This window comes from Doryrhamphus excisus, chromosome 7, assembly GCF_030265055.1.
Source record: "Doryrhamphus excisus isolate RoL2022-K1 chromosome 7, RoL_Dexc_1.0, whole genome shotgun sequence".
In the NCBI taxonomy this organism is placed as follows: domain Eukaryota; kingdom Metazoa; phylum Chordata; class Actinopteri; order Syngnathiformes; family Syngnathidae; genus Doryrhamphus; species Doryrhamphus excisus.
Window position 1 is genome coordinate 9,077,602 of NC_080472.1, and position 14,713 is coordinate 9,092,314.

The following is a 14,713-nucleotide window of genomic DNA, read 5'->3' on the forward strand; positions in this document are numbered from 1 at the left end:
CAGCCTCAGGTCCTGAAAAGTTTGGGGCAGTCCTACAGTGTCCCCACATCATGCCATGTGTGTATTTTCCTCTAGACATGAGTAAATTAGCTAAAATGCTAACATGCTAACAGTCATCATGCTAGCACCTAGCAAGAGGGCCTCAAGTTTAGAAAGTACCAAGGTTGTCCTATAACCTCCCCACATCATGACATGTGCTTAGTAGCCTTTAGGCATGAGTAAATTAGCTTAAATGCTAGCATGCTAACAGTTATCATGCTAGCACCTAGCAAGAGAACCTCAACTTTAGAAAGTGCCAAGGTTGTCCTGTAACATCCCTACACCATGCCCTGTGTGTATTTGCCTTTAGACATGAGTAAATTAGCTTAAATGCTAACATGCTAACGGCTAACATGCTAGCACCTAGCAAGAGAGTTTCAAGTTTACAAAGTGCCAAGGTTGTCCTTCAACCTCCCTATATCATGCCATGTGTGTATATGCCTTTAGACATGAGTAAATTAGCTTAAATGTTAACATGCTAACGGCTAACATGCTAGCACCTAGCAAGAGAGCCTCAAGTTTAGAAACTGCCAAGGATGTCCTATAACGTCCCTGCATCATGCATGTGTGTATTTGCCTTTAAACATGAGCAAATTAGCTTTAATGCTAACATGCTAACAGTCATCATGCTAGCACCTAGCAAGAGAGTCCCAAGTTTAGAAAGTGCCAAGGTTGTCCTATAACATCCCCACATCATGCCATGTGTGTATTTGCCTTCAGACATGAGCAAATTAGCTTAAATGCTAACATGCTAACGGCTAACATGCTAGCACCTAGCAAGACAGCCTCAAGTTTAGAAACTACCAAGGTTGTCCTATAACCTCCCCACATCATGTCATGTGTGTATTTGCCTTTAAACGTGAGTAAATTAGCTTAAAGGCTAACATGCTAACAGTTATCATGCTAGCACCTAGCAAGAGAGCCTCAAGTTTAGAAAGTGCCAAGGTTGTCCTATAACATCCCCACATCATGCCATGTGTGTATTTGCCTTCAGACATGAGTAAATTAGCTTAAATGCTAACATGCTAACGGCTAACATGCTAGCACCTAGCAAGAGAGCCTCAAGTTTAGAAACTACCAAGGTTGTCCTATAACCTCCCCACATCATGTCATGTGTGTATTTGCCTTTAAACGTGAGTAAATTAGCTTAAAGGCTAACATGCTAACAGTTATCATGCTAGCACCTAGCAAGAGAGCCTCAAGTTTAGAAAGTGCCAAGGTTGTCCTATAACCTCCCTACATCATGCCATGTGTGTATTTGCCTTTAGACATGAGTAAATTAGCTTAAATGCTAACATGCTAACGGCTAACATGCTAGCACCTAGCAAGAGAGCCTCAAGTTTAGAAACTGCCAAGGTTGTCCTATGACCTCCCTACATCATGCCATGTGTGTATTTGCCTTTAGACATGAGTAAATTAGCTTAAATGCTAACATGCTAACATGCTAGCAATTAGCATTTAGCCACAGAGAGAGTTCAGACGTTTATCTCAAAAATGAGCCATCAATCACGTTTCTACGTGGCCGTATGGCTGAGCTAAAAGGCTGTGAAAAGTCTGTAAATTCTCGTTTTCTATGTGCTGTTCTAAAAATAGAACAGCGATTCCCTAATCAAGTGGCCCATTTTTTAACGTTTTCGTTAATAGCGTCGCCATGGTTACACAAAACTTTCCAAAAATTAAATACCGCTGTAGTCCCGAGCGCCACGTTTCCGGCGGTGTAACATGTGTGGGGGTCCTTCTTGCGGTTTTGGCCGCATTACGCGCGCAAAAAGTGGAAGATTAAGATATACGGAATAATAACTAAACAGCAATAACAATATGGGCTGGCTCAGTAGCCAGCCCATAGACTGCTACTGCAAGTAGCAGTCTATGGGCTGGCTACTGAGCCAGTCCATAATAATAACTAAACAGCAATAACAATATGGGCTGGCTCAGTAGCCAGCCCATAGACTGCTACTGCAAGTAGCAGTCTATGGGCTGGCTACTGAGCCAGTCCATAACTAAACGCACAAGGAATAACAATATGGGCTGGCTCAGTAGCCAGCCAATAGACTGCTACTGCAAGTAGCAGTCTATGGGCTGGCTACTGGGCCAGTCCATAACTAGAAAATTCCCGCGGAAATTTTGATGGACTGGCCACCTGTGCTGTGAACCTCGGGCCCGGTGCACCAACGGCTACCGCGGTAGCACCTAGCAAGAAAGCCTCAAGTACGGAAAAGGTTGATGCAGTCCCATAGTGTCCCCACATCATGCCAAGAGTGTATTTGCCTTTAAACTTGAGTAAATTAGCTAAAATGCTAAAATGCTAAAATGCTAACATGATAACGGCTACCGTGCTAACACGTAGCAAAACAGCCTCAGGTCCTGAAAAGTTTGGGGCAGTCCTACAGTGTCCCCACATCATGCCATGTGTGTATTTTCCTTTAGATATGAGTAAATTAGCTAAAATGCTAACATGCTAACAGTCATCATGCTAGCACCTAGCAAGAGGGCCTCAAGTTTAAAAAGTACCAAGGTTGTCCTATAACCTCCCCACATCGTGACATGTGCTTAGTAGCCTTTAATCATGAGTAAATTAGCTTAAATGCTAACATGCTAACAGTTATCATGCTAGCACCTAGCAAGAGAACCTCAACTTTAGAAAGTGCCAAGGTTGTCCTGTAACATCCCTACACCATGCCATGTGTGTATTTGCCTGTATACATGAGTAAATTAGCTTAAATGCTAACATGCTAACGGCTACCATGCTAGCACCTAGCAAGAGGGTTTCAAGTTTACAAAGTGCCAAGGTTGTCCTATAACCTCCCTATATCATGCCATGTGTGTATTTGCCTTTAAACGTGAGTAAATTAGCTTAAATGCTAACATGCTAACGGCTACCATGCTAGCACCTAGCAAGAGAGCCTCAAGTTTAGAAAGTGCCAAGGTTGTCCTATAACCTCCCTACATCATGCCATGTGTGTATTTGCCTTTAGGCATGAGTAAATTAGCTTAAATGCAAACATGCTAACGGCTACCATGCTAGCACCTAGCAAGAGGGTTTCAAGTTTACAAAGTGCCAAGGTTGTCCTATAACCTCCCTATATCATGCCATGTGTGTATTTGCCTTTAAACGTGAGTAAATTAGCTTAAATGCTAACATGCTAACAGTTAACATGCTAGCACCTAGCAAGAGAGCCTCAAGTTTAGAAAGTGCCAAGGTTGCCCTATAACCTCCCTACATCATGCCATGTGTGTATTTGCCTTTAGACATGAGTAAATTAGCTTAAATGCTAACATGCTAGCACCTAGCAAGACAGCCTTAAGTTTAGAAACTGCCAAGGATGTCCTATGACGTCCCTGCATCATGCATGTGTGTATTTGCCTTTAAACGTGAGCAAATTAGCTTAAATGCTAACATGCTAACAGTCATCATGCTAGCACCTAGCAAGAGAGTCCCAAGTTTAGAAAGTGCCAAGGTTGTCCTATCACCTCCCTACATCATGCCATGTGTGTATTTGCCTTTAAACGTGAGTAAATTAGCTTAAATGCTAACATGCTAACAATCATTATGCTAGCACCTAACAAGAGAGCCTCAAGTTTAGAAAGTGCCAAGGTTGTCCTATAACCTACCTACATCATGCCATGTGTGTATTTGCCTTTAGACATGAGTAAATTAGCTTAAATGTTAACATGCTAACGGCTACCACGCTAGCACCTAGCAAGAGAGCATCAAGTTGAGAAAGTGCCAAGGTTGTCCTATAGCCTCCCTACATCATGCCATGTGTGTATTTGCCTTTAGACATGAGTAAATTAGCTTAAATGCTAACATGCTAACGGCTACCATGCTAGCACCTAGCAAGAGGGTTTCAAGTTTACAAAGTGCCAAGGTTGTCCTATAACCTCCCTATATCATGCCATGTGTGTATTTGCCTTTAAACGTGAGTAAATTAGCTTAGATGCTAACATGCTAACAGTCATCATGCTAGCACCTAGCAAGAGAGCCTCAAGTTTAGAAAGCGCCAAGGTTGTCCTATAACCTCCCTACACCATGCCATGTGTGTATTTGTCTGAAGACATGAGTAAATTAGCTTAAATGCTAACATGCTAACGGCTAACATGCTATCACCTAGCAAGAGAGTTTCAAGTTTACAAAGTGCCAAGGTTGTCCTTCAACCTCCCTATATCATGCCATGTGTGTATATGCCTTTAAACGTGAGTAAATTAGCTTAAATGCTAACATGCTAACGGCTAACATGCTAGCACCTAGCAAGACAGCCTCAAGTTTAGAAACTGCCAAGGATGTCCAATAACGTCCCTGCATCATGCATATGTGTATTTGCCTTTAAACATGAGCAAATTAGCTTAAATGCTAACATGCTAACAGTCATCATGCTAGCACCTAGCAAGAGAGTCCCAAGTTTAGAAAGTGCCAAGGTTGTCCTATAACATCCCTACATCATGCCATGTGTGTATTTGCCTTTAGACATGAGTAAATTAGCTTAAATGCTAACATGCTAACGGCTACCATGCTAACATCTAGCAAAACAGCCTCAGGTCCTGAAAAGTTTGGGGCAATCCTACAGTGTCCCCACATCATGCCAAGTGTGTATTTGCCTTTAAATGTGATTAAATTAGCTAACATGCTAACGGCTACCATGCTAACACCTAGCAAAACAGCCTCAGGTCCTGAAAAGTTTGGGGCAGTCCTACAGTGTCCCCACATCATGCCAAGTGTGTATTTGCCTTTAAACTTTAGAAAATTAGCGAAAATGCTAACATGCTAATGGCTACCATGCTAACACCTAGCAAAACAGCCTCAGGTTCTGAAAAGTTTGGGGCAGTCCTACAGTGTCCCCACATCATGCCATGTGTGTATTTGCCCTTAGACATGAGTAAATTAGCTAAAATGCTAACATGCTAACAGTCATCATGCTAGCACCTAGCAAGAGAGCCTCAAGTTTAGAAAGTGCCAAGGTTGTCCTATAACCTCCCTACATCATGCCATGTGTGTATTATCCTTTAGACATGAGTAAATAAGCTTAAATGCTAACATGCTAACAGCTACTATGCTAGCACCTAGCAAGAGGGCCTCAAGTTTAGAAACTGCCAAGGTTGTCCTATAACCTCCCTGCATCATGCCATGGGTGTATTTGCCTTTAAACATGAGTAAATTAGCTTAAATGCTAACATGCTAACAGTCATCATGCTAGCACCTAGCAAGAGAACCTCAAGTTTAGATAGTGCCAAGGTTGTCCTATAACCTCCCTACACCATGCCATGTGTGTATTTTCCTTTAGACATGAGTAAATTAGCTTAAATGCTAACATGCTAACGGCTACCATGCTAGCACCTAGCAAGAGAGCCTCAAGTTTAGAAACTGCCAAGGTTGTCCTATGACCTCCCTACATCATGCCATGTGTGTATTTGCCTTTAGACATGAGTAAATTAGCTTAAATGCTAACATGCTAACATGCTAGCAATTAGCATTTAGCCACAGAGAGAGTTCAGACGTTTATCTCAAAAATGAGCCATCAATCACGTTTCTACGTGGCCGTATGGCTGAGCTAAAAGGCTGTGAAAAGTCTGTAAATTCTCGTTTTCTATGTGCTGTTCTAAAAATAGAACAGCGATTCCCTAATCAAGTGGCCCATTTTTTAACGTTTTCGTTAATAGCGTCGCCATGGTTACACAAAACTTTCCAAAAACTAAATACCGCTGTAGTCCCGAGCGCCACGTTTCCGGCGGTGTAACATGTGTGGGGGTCCTTCTTGCGGTTTTGGCCGCATTACGCGCGCAAAAAGTGGAAGATTAAGATATAAGAATAAAAAAAATAATAATAACTAGAAAATTCCCGCGGAAATTTTGATGGACTGGCCACCTGTGCTGTGAACCTCGGGCCCGGTGTGCCAACGGCTACCGCGGTAGCACCTAGCAAGAAAGCCTCAAGTGCGGAAAAGGTTGATGCAGTCCCATAGTGTCCCCACATCATGCCAAGTGTGTATTTGCCTTTAAACTTGAGTAAATTAGCTAAAATGCTAACATGCTAACGGCTACCGTGCTAACACATAGCAAAACAGCCTCAGGTCCTGAAAAGTTTGGGGCAGTCCTACAGTGTCCCCACATCATGCCATGTGTGTATTTTCCTCTAGACATGAGTAAATTAGCTAAAATGCTAACATGTTAACAGTCATCATGCTAGCACCTAGCAAGAGGGCCTCAAGTTTAGAAAGTACCAAGGTTGTCCTATAACCTCCCCACATCATGACATGTGCTTAGTAGCCTTTAGGCATGAGTAAATTAGCTTAAATGCTAGCATGCTAACAGTTATCATGCTAGCACCTAGCAAGAGAACCTCAACTTTAGAAAGTGCCAAGGTTGTCCTGTAACATCCCTACACCATGCCCTGTGTGTATTTGCCTGTAGACATGAGTAAATTAGCTTAAATGCTAACATGCTAACAGGCATTATGCTAGCACCTAGCAAGAGAGCCTCAAGTTTAGAAAGTGCCAAGGATGTCCTATAACGTCCCTGCATCATGCATGTGTTAATTTGCCTTTAAACATGAGCAAAGTAGCTTAAATGCTAACATGCTAACAGTCATCATGCTAGCACCTAGCAAAAGAGCCTCAAGTTTAGAAAGTGCCAAGGTTGTCCTATAACCTCCCTACATCATGCCATGTGTGTATTTGCCTTTAGACATGAGTAAATTAGCTTAAATGCTAACATGCTAACGGCTAACATGCTAGCAACTACCAAGAGGGCCTCAAGTTTAGAAAGTGCCAAGGTTGTCCTATAACCTCCCTACATCATGCCATGTGTGAATTTGCCTGTAGACATAAGTAAATTAGCTTAAATGCTAACATGCTAACGGCTACCATGCTAGCAACTAGCAAGAGGGCCTCAAGTTTAGAAAGTGCCAAGGTTGTCCTATAAACTCCCTACATCATGCCATGTGTGTATTTTCCTTTAGACATGAGTAAATTAGCTTAAATGCTAGCATGCTAACGGCTAACATGCTAGCACCTAGCAAGACAGCCTCAAGTTTAGAAACTGCCAAGGATGTCCTATAACGTCCCTGTATCATGCATGTGTGTATTTGCCTTTAAACATTAGCAAATTAGCTTAAATGCTAACATGCTAACAGCCATCATGCTAGCACCTAGCAAGAGAGTCTTAAGTTTAGAGAGTGCCAAGGTTGTCCTATAACCTCCCTACATCATGCCATGTGTGTATTTGCCTTTAGACATGAGCAAATTAGCTTAAATGCTAACATGCTAACGGCTAACATGCTACCACATAGCAAGACAGCCTCAAGTTTAGAAACTGCAAAGGATGTCCAATAACGTCCCTGCATCATGCATGTGTGTATTTGCCTTTAAACATGAGCAAATTAGCTTGAATGCTAACATGCTAACAGTCATCATGCTAACACCTAGCAAGAGAGTCCCAACTTTAGAAAGTGCCAAGGTTGTCCTATAACCTCCCTACATCATGCCATCTGTGTATTTGCCTTTAGACATGAGCAAATTAGCTTAAATGCTAACATGCTAACGGCTAACATGCTAGCACCTAGCAAGACAGCCTCAAGTTTAGAAACTGCCAAGGTTGTCCTATAACGTCCCTGCATCATGCATGTGTGTATTTGCCTTTAAACATGAGCAAATTAGCTTAAATGCTAACATGCTAACAGTCATCATGCTAGCACCTAGCAAGAGAGTCCCAAGTTTAGAAAGTGCCAAGGTTGTCCTATAACCTCCCTATATCATGCCATGTGTGTATTTGCCTTTAAACGTGAGTAAATTAGCTTAAATGCTAACATGCTAACAGTTATCATGCTAGCACCTAGCAAGAGAGCCTCAAGATTAGAAAGTGCCAAGGTTGTCCTATAACCTCCCGACATCATGCCATGTGTGTATTTGCCGTTAGACATGACTAAATTAGCTTAAATGCTAACATGCTAACGGCTACCATGCTAGCACCTAGCAAGAGGGCCTCAAGTTTAGAAAGTGCCAAGGTTGTCCTATAACCTCCCGACATCATGCCATGTGTGTATTTGCCTTTAGACATGAGTAAATTAGCTTAAATGCTAACATGCTAACGGCTAACATGCTAGCACCTAGCAAGACGGCCTCAAGTTTAGAAACTGCCAAGGTTGTCCTATAACCTCCCTACATCATGCCATGTGTGTATTTGCCTTTAGACCTGAGTAAATTAGCTTAAATGCTAACATGCTAACAGTTATCATGCTAGCACCTAGCAAGAGAGCCTCAAGTTTAGAAAGTGCCAAGGTTGTCCTATAACCTCCCCACATCATGTCATGTGTGTATTTGCCTTTTAACGTGAGTAAATTAGCTTGAATGCTAACATGCTAACAATCATTATGCTAGCACCTAGCAAGAGAGCCTCAAGTTTAGAAAGTGCCAAGGTTGTCCTATAACCTCCCTACATCATGCCATGTGTGTATTTGCCTTTAGATGTGAGTAAATTAGCTTAAATGCTAACATGCTAACATGCTAGCAATTAGCATTTAGCCACAGAGAGACTTCAGAAGTTTATCTCAAAAATTAGCCATCAATCACGTTTCTACGTGGCCGTATGGCTGAGCTACAAGGCTGTGAAAAGTCTGTAAATTCTCATTCTTTTCACTGGCATGAGCTGTTCTAAAAATAGCCCAAATGTCCCTAATTTTTTGAACCATTGATTTTTGCGTTTTTCAAACGCGAATAGCGTCGCCATGGTTACACAAAACGTTCCAAAAAATAAATACCGCTGTAGTCCCGAGTGCCACGTTTCCGGCGGTGTAACATGTGTGGGGATCCTTCTTGCGGTTTTGGCCGCATTACGCGCACAAAAGTGGGAAGATTAAGATATAAGAATAATAATAATAGCTAAACAACAATAACAATATGGGCTGGCTCAGTAGCCAGCCCATAGACTGCTACTGCAAGTAGCAGTCTATGGGCTGGCTACTGGGCCAGTCCATAACTAAACAGCAATAACAATATGGGCTGGCTCAGTAGCCAGCCCATAGACTGCTACTGCAAGTAGCAGTCTATGGGCTGGCTACTGAGCCAGTCCATAACTAAACGCACAAGGAATAACAATATGGGCTGGCTCAGTAGCCAGCCCATAGACTGCTACTGCAAGTAGCAGTCTATGGGCTGGCTACTGGGCCAGTCCATAATATGGGCTGGCTCAGTAGCCAGCCCATAGACTGCTACTGCAAGTAGCAGTCTATGGGCTGGCTACTGAGCCAGTCCATAATAATAATAGCTAAACAACAATAACAATATGGGCTGGCTCAGTAGCCAGCCCATAGACTGCTACTGCAAGTAGCAGTCTATGGGCTGGCTACTGGGCCAGTCCATAATTCCTTCACTTCCTCACTGGTTGTGGCTTCTTCCATGTTTTTTACATTCCTGCCACCCCCCCCCCCCCAAAAAGAAAAAAAAAACCCACACACACTATTGCGGTTTTTCTTGCTTGTACCTAAATATTTGGAATCTCTTAACACCAAATAACGCTTAGGTCGTACAATTTGGAAATTAGCCAAAATGTTCAGAAATCTACTCATTGAAATCTCCATCACGAATGAGGTCAAATGTTAGCAACACTAGCATAGCAATGTGAGCTACATTGCTAACATTACACACATTTTAACAGCAACATCATACGAGTTTAGTCTATCCGTTGAGGACAAACAACATGAGCAAACCTATAGCTCTCATGTTTGACTGACAGTCACATTTTCCATTTGGTGAAAAAAATCCATCCTGACCAAACTTACAGCAGAGAAGCCATAAGCTAGCTAACAAAAGATGACGGTTCATTACAGGGTAAAACAAGGCACGGCGGAACAACTGCTGCTACTAACGAATGTAACACAAACATTAGCAACACTTGGATAGCTACGTGAACTAAAGTGCTAACATTATAGTCACATTTTAACTTTTAATGCAACATCATGCTAGGTTAGCGTTGTTTTTTGTATTAGTGTTGTATTTTTTGTCACGCCTCCACTGAAGGACAGAAATGTTTGTACGCCCCCCTAATTTGAAACTGATAATAGCTATTTATTTATCTGTACTCTACACGAAATGGAGAGCTTCGAAGCATACAAACGTATTCAAGAGTCAACTTACATGTTGAGTACTACAAATTTGTACAAGTTGGCAGGTCTGCCCAAACCTACAATGTATTCCCTGTCTCTAACGCCCCCCCTGACAGTTCACGGTTCATGGTTGGCAGAGCTCTGGACTCTATTTTAATATGCGTAGTGAAGCCTCAACATGTCACAAGACTTCAGCAATACCAAATTTGCTTGCTCGTAAATAAACACAGTTGGAATCTAACGTCAAAAAATGCTAAGGGGGTACAATGTGGAATTCATACAGAATGTTTGTAAATCTAATCGTGATGTGATGTGATGTGAGCTACAGTGCTCACATTACAGTCACACTTTGATGCAAAGTTAGCCAATTTGCTGAAGAACACGATCAAACTGACAGCTTTCACATCAGGAGGTGACTGACGGACAGTGCCGTCATTAGGCCTATTTTCGGGGGGCCTCATTCCCCCTAAAATGTTCTTAAGCCCCCCCCTAAATAATTAGATATTTTTTATTGATTTTTTTTTTTTTTTTTTTACAAAAAAAGTCTGACAAATTCTATATAATAGGGCAAAAGCAGGCTAATAGGCAAGCCAATAAGCAGGCTAATACTAGCCTACTACTACTACTAATCAGAAGAATAATAATGATGATAGTAATAATAATAGGCTAATTAATAATATAACAACAATTATTATATGGTTGATCACTGTCCACTGGACAGACTGGTTGCATAGCTTGAGCAGCGGTTGTGCGGTGTTGATTGTACTTTAACTTTAATGGTTTAAATGTATTAAATTCATTAAGTGTAAATTTAATGGTGGCTCTCTACTAAATCTGTCCAAAATGGGAAAGTTATATCCCGGTTCTTGTTCGTTATTTTTTATTTTATTTTATTTTTTTGAATGTCTACTACATTCATTCATATGCTGTGCAACTCCAGGAGGCTAAGCCCCCCGTCTCCTCAGAACCTAGTGACGCCCCTGCTGACGGATACGTGGCAGAGCTCTGGACTTCATTTTACAATGTGTAGTAAAGCCTTTATCATTTTTTTCCCCAAAACTGTCCATCTATAGACGACTACAACAAACATCAGACAACAGAATGTCCCCCAAGTGTACTCATGTACTAAGCAAGGACATCAATGATGTAACGTCATGACACCTATCAGCTTTATCTTTACGCTAACAGCCTGGAACACAAATCCGGTGTCTATCAAAGGAGGTCGTCGCTGGGATGGATGCTGACAACCACAACAGGCGTGTTCTCCACCGCCCATCCTTCCCTGAGTAGGTTTAAGTATAGCCGGCATTAAGGCGTTGATTAAATCTGCCATCAGCTGCCTAAGGGCCATGAAATTGGACATGATGAGTGTGGCACATTAAAAACTAATTATCAATAGCACCGATCCAATTGTCTTTCCCTTAAACTAGTCACGGCACTAAATCAAGTGTGGAGAATGGAACACAATGTATCACAATCAGCTGCGGGTTAACAACCCTACCTGTATTCCGCTGACTGCCAACGCATTACCATAATGTCGTTTCATTACCCAGCCATGGTGTTGCCGCTTCCTGCTACAAAACAAAAACAAGCAACACCTATTTTCCTCGGCTGTATGGACATAGAACTGAGAATAATATTGCATCCCTGTGTCTAACCAAGGGGCGTAGGATGAGAGGGGGGCAATTTTTGTTCAAAACCCTGCAAGCCCTCTTGTTGATAATTTTGTTATTTTAATATAATGAGCTCCCGGCATGCAGTGTTGAAACTATGTACTTAACAATAGGGGTGTTCCCATCAGGGGCTTATGATGCTGATACCGATCCATATCATCCATGAGTGAAATGGGCCGATACCAATACTGAGCAAATATATGCAGTGTAAATGTTTAAATGTACTAATGTTTTTTTTTAGGGGTCACCAAAGTTTTTTCCTGTGAGAGCTACTTTTATTCAAACGAAAATAGCCAAGAACATTTATTTTCATAGCTTATTTCAAGCCAAACAAAGCCAATATGCCAGTTTTACCAGAACATGAACACAATGCTGGTATCCACAACCTTTGACCAGGCCACTCCAAAGTCTTCATTTGGTTTTTCTTCGGGCCATTCAGAGCTGGACTTGCTGGTGTGTTTTGGACCAACAGATGGTAGACAGCAGAATTCATGCTTCCATTTGGGTCCTTTTGTTATTAATCAGCAAATATAGTAACATTGCATGGTGACCCTGTAAAATGTGACAACAATGTTAACACTGTAGCTCACAGCTATGCTGCTGTTGTTAAAGGTTGACTTCATTTGTGATGGGGATCTGAAACTACAATAGACTTTAGAGGTGGACATTTCAAAACATCTCGACTGAATTCTGAATTGTCCCATGTTAGCGTTAGCACCTTCGGTGCGAGGTGCATTATTAAAAAAAAACAACAAAAAAACAAAAAAATCCTAAACTGTATTATGGAAAGCAGGAACAAATGTAACATGTGGAACTGGGAACTGATTATGTGATGCACTCAATTGTAATCTGATGCATGTTCACATGAAATAAAACCATTACCATTACCATATTTCAACATGATATATCTTATATGTAATAAGTTACGTGTACTGTGATATGCAAGGTTATGTTTGTATTGCGGTTGACTTTTTCCTAAATTACCTGTGCACAAAACCAAAAGGGTGCTGCACAGGCCAAGGTTGTTTTTTTCTTTTTTTTACTCACTTTTGTGAACATTTTTCACAATTTTCTATGATATCTCCTTGGGTAATTCATGAATCTCAATGAAAATAATATATTCCATGGAGTTCTATGAAGACGTATTTAGTGGGCGGCCTTGGCAGACGTCTGCACTCCATTCATTCGCATTCCAGTTCAATCTGCCCCATTTGTAAAGTGTCAGGATGTTGCATGAGGAAGGACTTAGCACAATGCTATCTATGAAGCAAAAGGTCAGTGATAACACCGGCAGGTTTAGAATACAAATTAATTAAGTGACCTGACTCTCACTTCTTTTCCCAAGAATGCTTCCAAGATGGCGGCATGTACCAAACGGTCACGAACAGACTTGCTTGTGGGCTGTACTGCACTGTACATTAACCCACCCTTCTCAATAAAAGGATTTAGGCTCAGTTATGCACTGAGCTGTAAAGCGACTGTCACTTGATGTAACCTAAGAGGTATAAACATAAGCCCCCCGCCCCCACACACACACACCATGTCCCCATCCCTTGCTCTGTCGCCTCATTTTTTTCCCCCTCCTGCTGGATGCTGTTCGCCCATCCACGCTCGCGGCTGTCTCTGGTATACAGCGATTAGGACGCTACGGGTCTGTCCGGCTGATAAGGCTGAGAAACCAGCTTTCCAACAACCAACAGCGACTTTAAACATCGCCTTGACCAGAAGTCGAGGGGAAAAAAACCCAAGCAGGCCATTCCATCCCTGCTTGTGACAATAAAATATTATGCATCAAGCTGCTCAGTGCTAATATTTAGCATGCTCGAGAGTGTTTACACCGCCAGCTGGTAAATTGTTTACATTTAGCAATTAAAATGTTGCACAAATGATGGCGGACATAACCCACTTTGTATTTTCTGCTATCTAAATTAATGTAACGTAATAAAATACATAAAGGTTCAATATTGTCCTGTTTTCACCAATTTTGCCACATATCACATACAACAGCACATTAACTCATTCAATCAAATTTGACTGATTTTTCAAGGCAAGGTGGTGTAGGCAGTGGAATATAGGTGAGTTTCAGCAAATATTAACAAAAAATAAAACATTCTCAACAAAAAACAGAGAAAGATACATTTCAAAGCATAGCTTTCACTTCACAAATCAAGCCATATATTGAGCCAAAATGTCCAAATAACAATGCCACAACATACACAACACAAAAATGTTTTTCTTACATTTAAATTAAAATTAATAAAAAAAATCACATTTGCTACTGAACTGTGTGTAACCCCCTTTACACAAAACATCTTTTCACTTCTTGGTTGCTTTCAATGGCAGAAAATACAGGCTAAGGTCTTATAAAATGTACTTCTATACACCTTGTGGTGAAACTGGACCAATACCTGAGTGCAGGCAATCTGGGGCCCATGTAAGGAAGTCCAGCTTACACTGACATCAGTAGAACTCCGTGCAAAGTCATCCAAAACTTCTTTCAGGACTTACTTCCGATTGCACAAACCTCATTATTTGACGCTTTGGCATGAGAATACAACATTTAACAACATTTACAGGTCAGTGGAAAAAGCATAATAGATCCCCTCTAAATTTGCCTCTAAGGTTGGCCAAAACCACCACTACAAAAGATGTCATGCAAAATCTTGATCAAACTTACAGCTATCGCATGTATAGCTGACTTATAGGATGACTTTATGTGTCTAGTGAAGCAGTCAACAGTACAAGAAGTGGATTTCCGCAAAGTAGAATTCACTATTAATATTAATACATTTAATATTTTTGCAGTTAGAGCATAGAAAACCTGTTTACGAACTTCTACAGAGGGTTTATTAGAGCCCTCTAGACACGAAACAGCACCCCTACAGTAAGCTTTACATTCATATTGACC

The 14,713-nt window shown here is 41.4% G+C and overlaps 1 protein-coding gene across 4 annotated transcripts in view; it reads right to left on the reverse strand.

Annotated features, from left to right (window-relative positions):
• The window catches only part of cadm1a (cell adhesion molecule 1a), a 430,900-nt gene that overhangs the window by 169,792 nt on the left and 246,395 nt on the right, over positions 1 to 14,713 (reverse strand). The gene's annotated exons all lie outside the window — the stretch shown is intronic.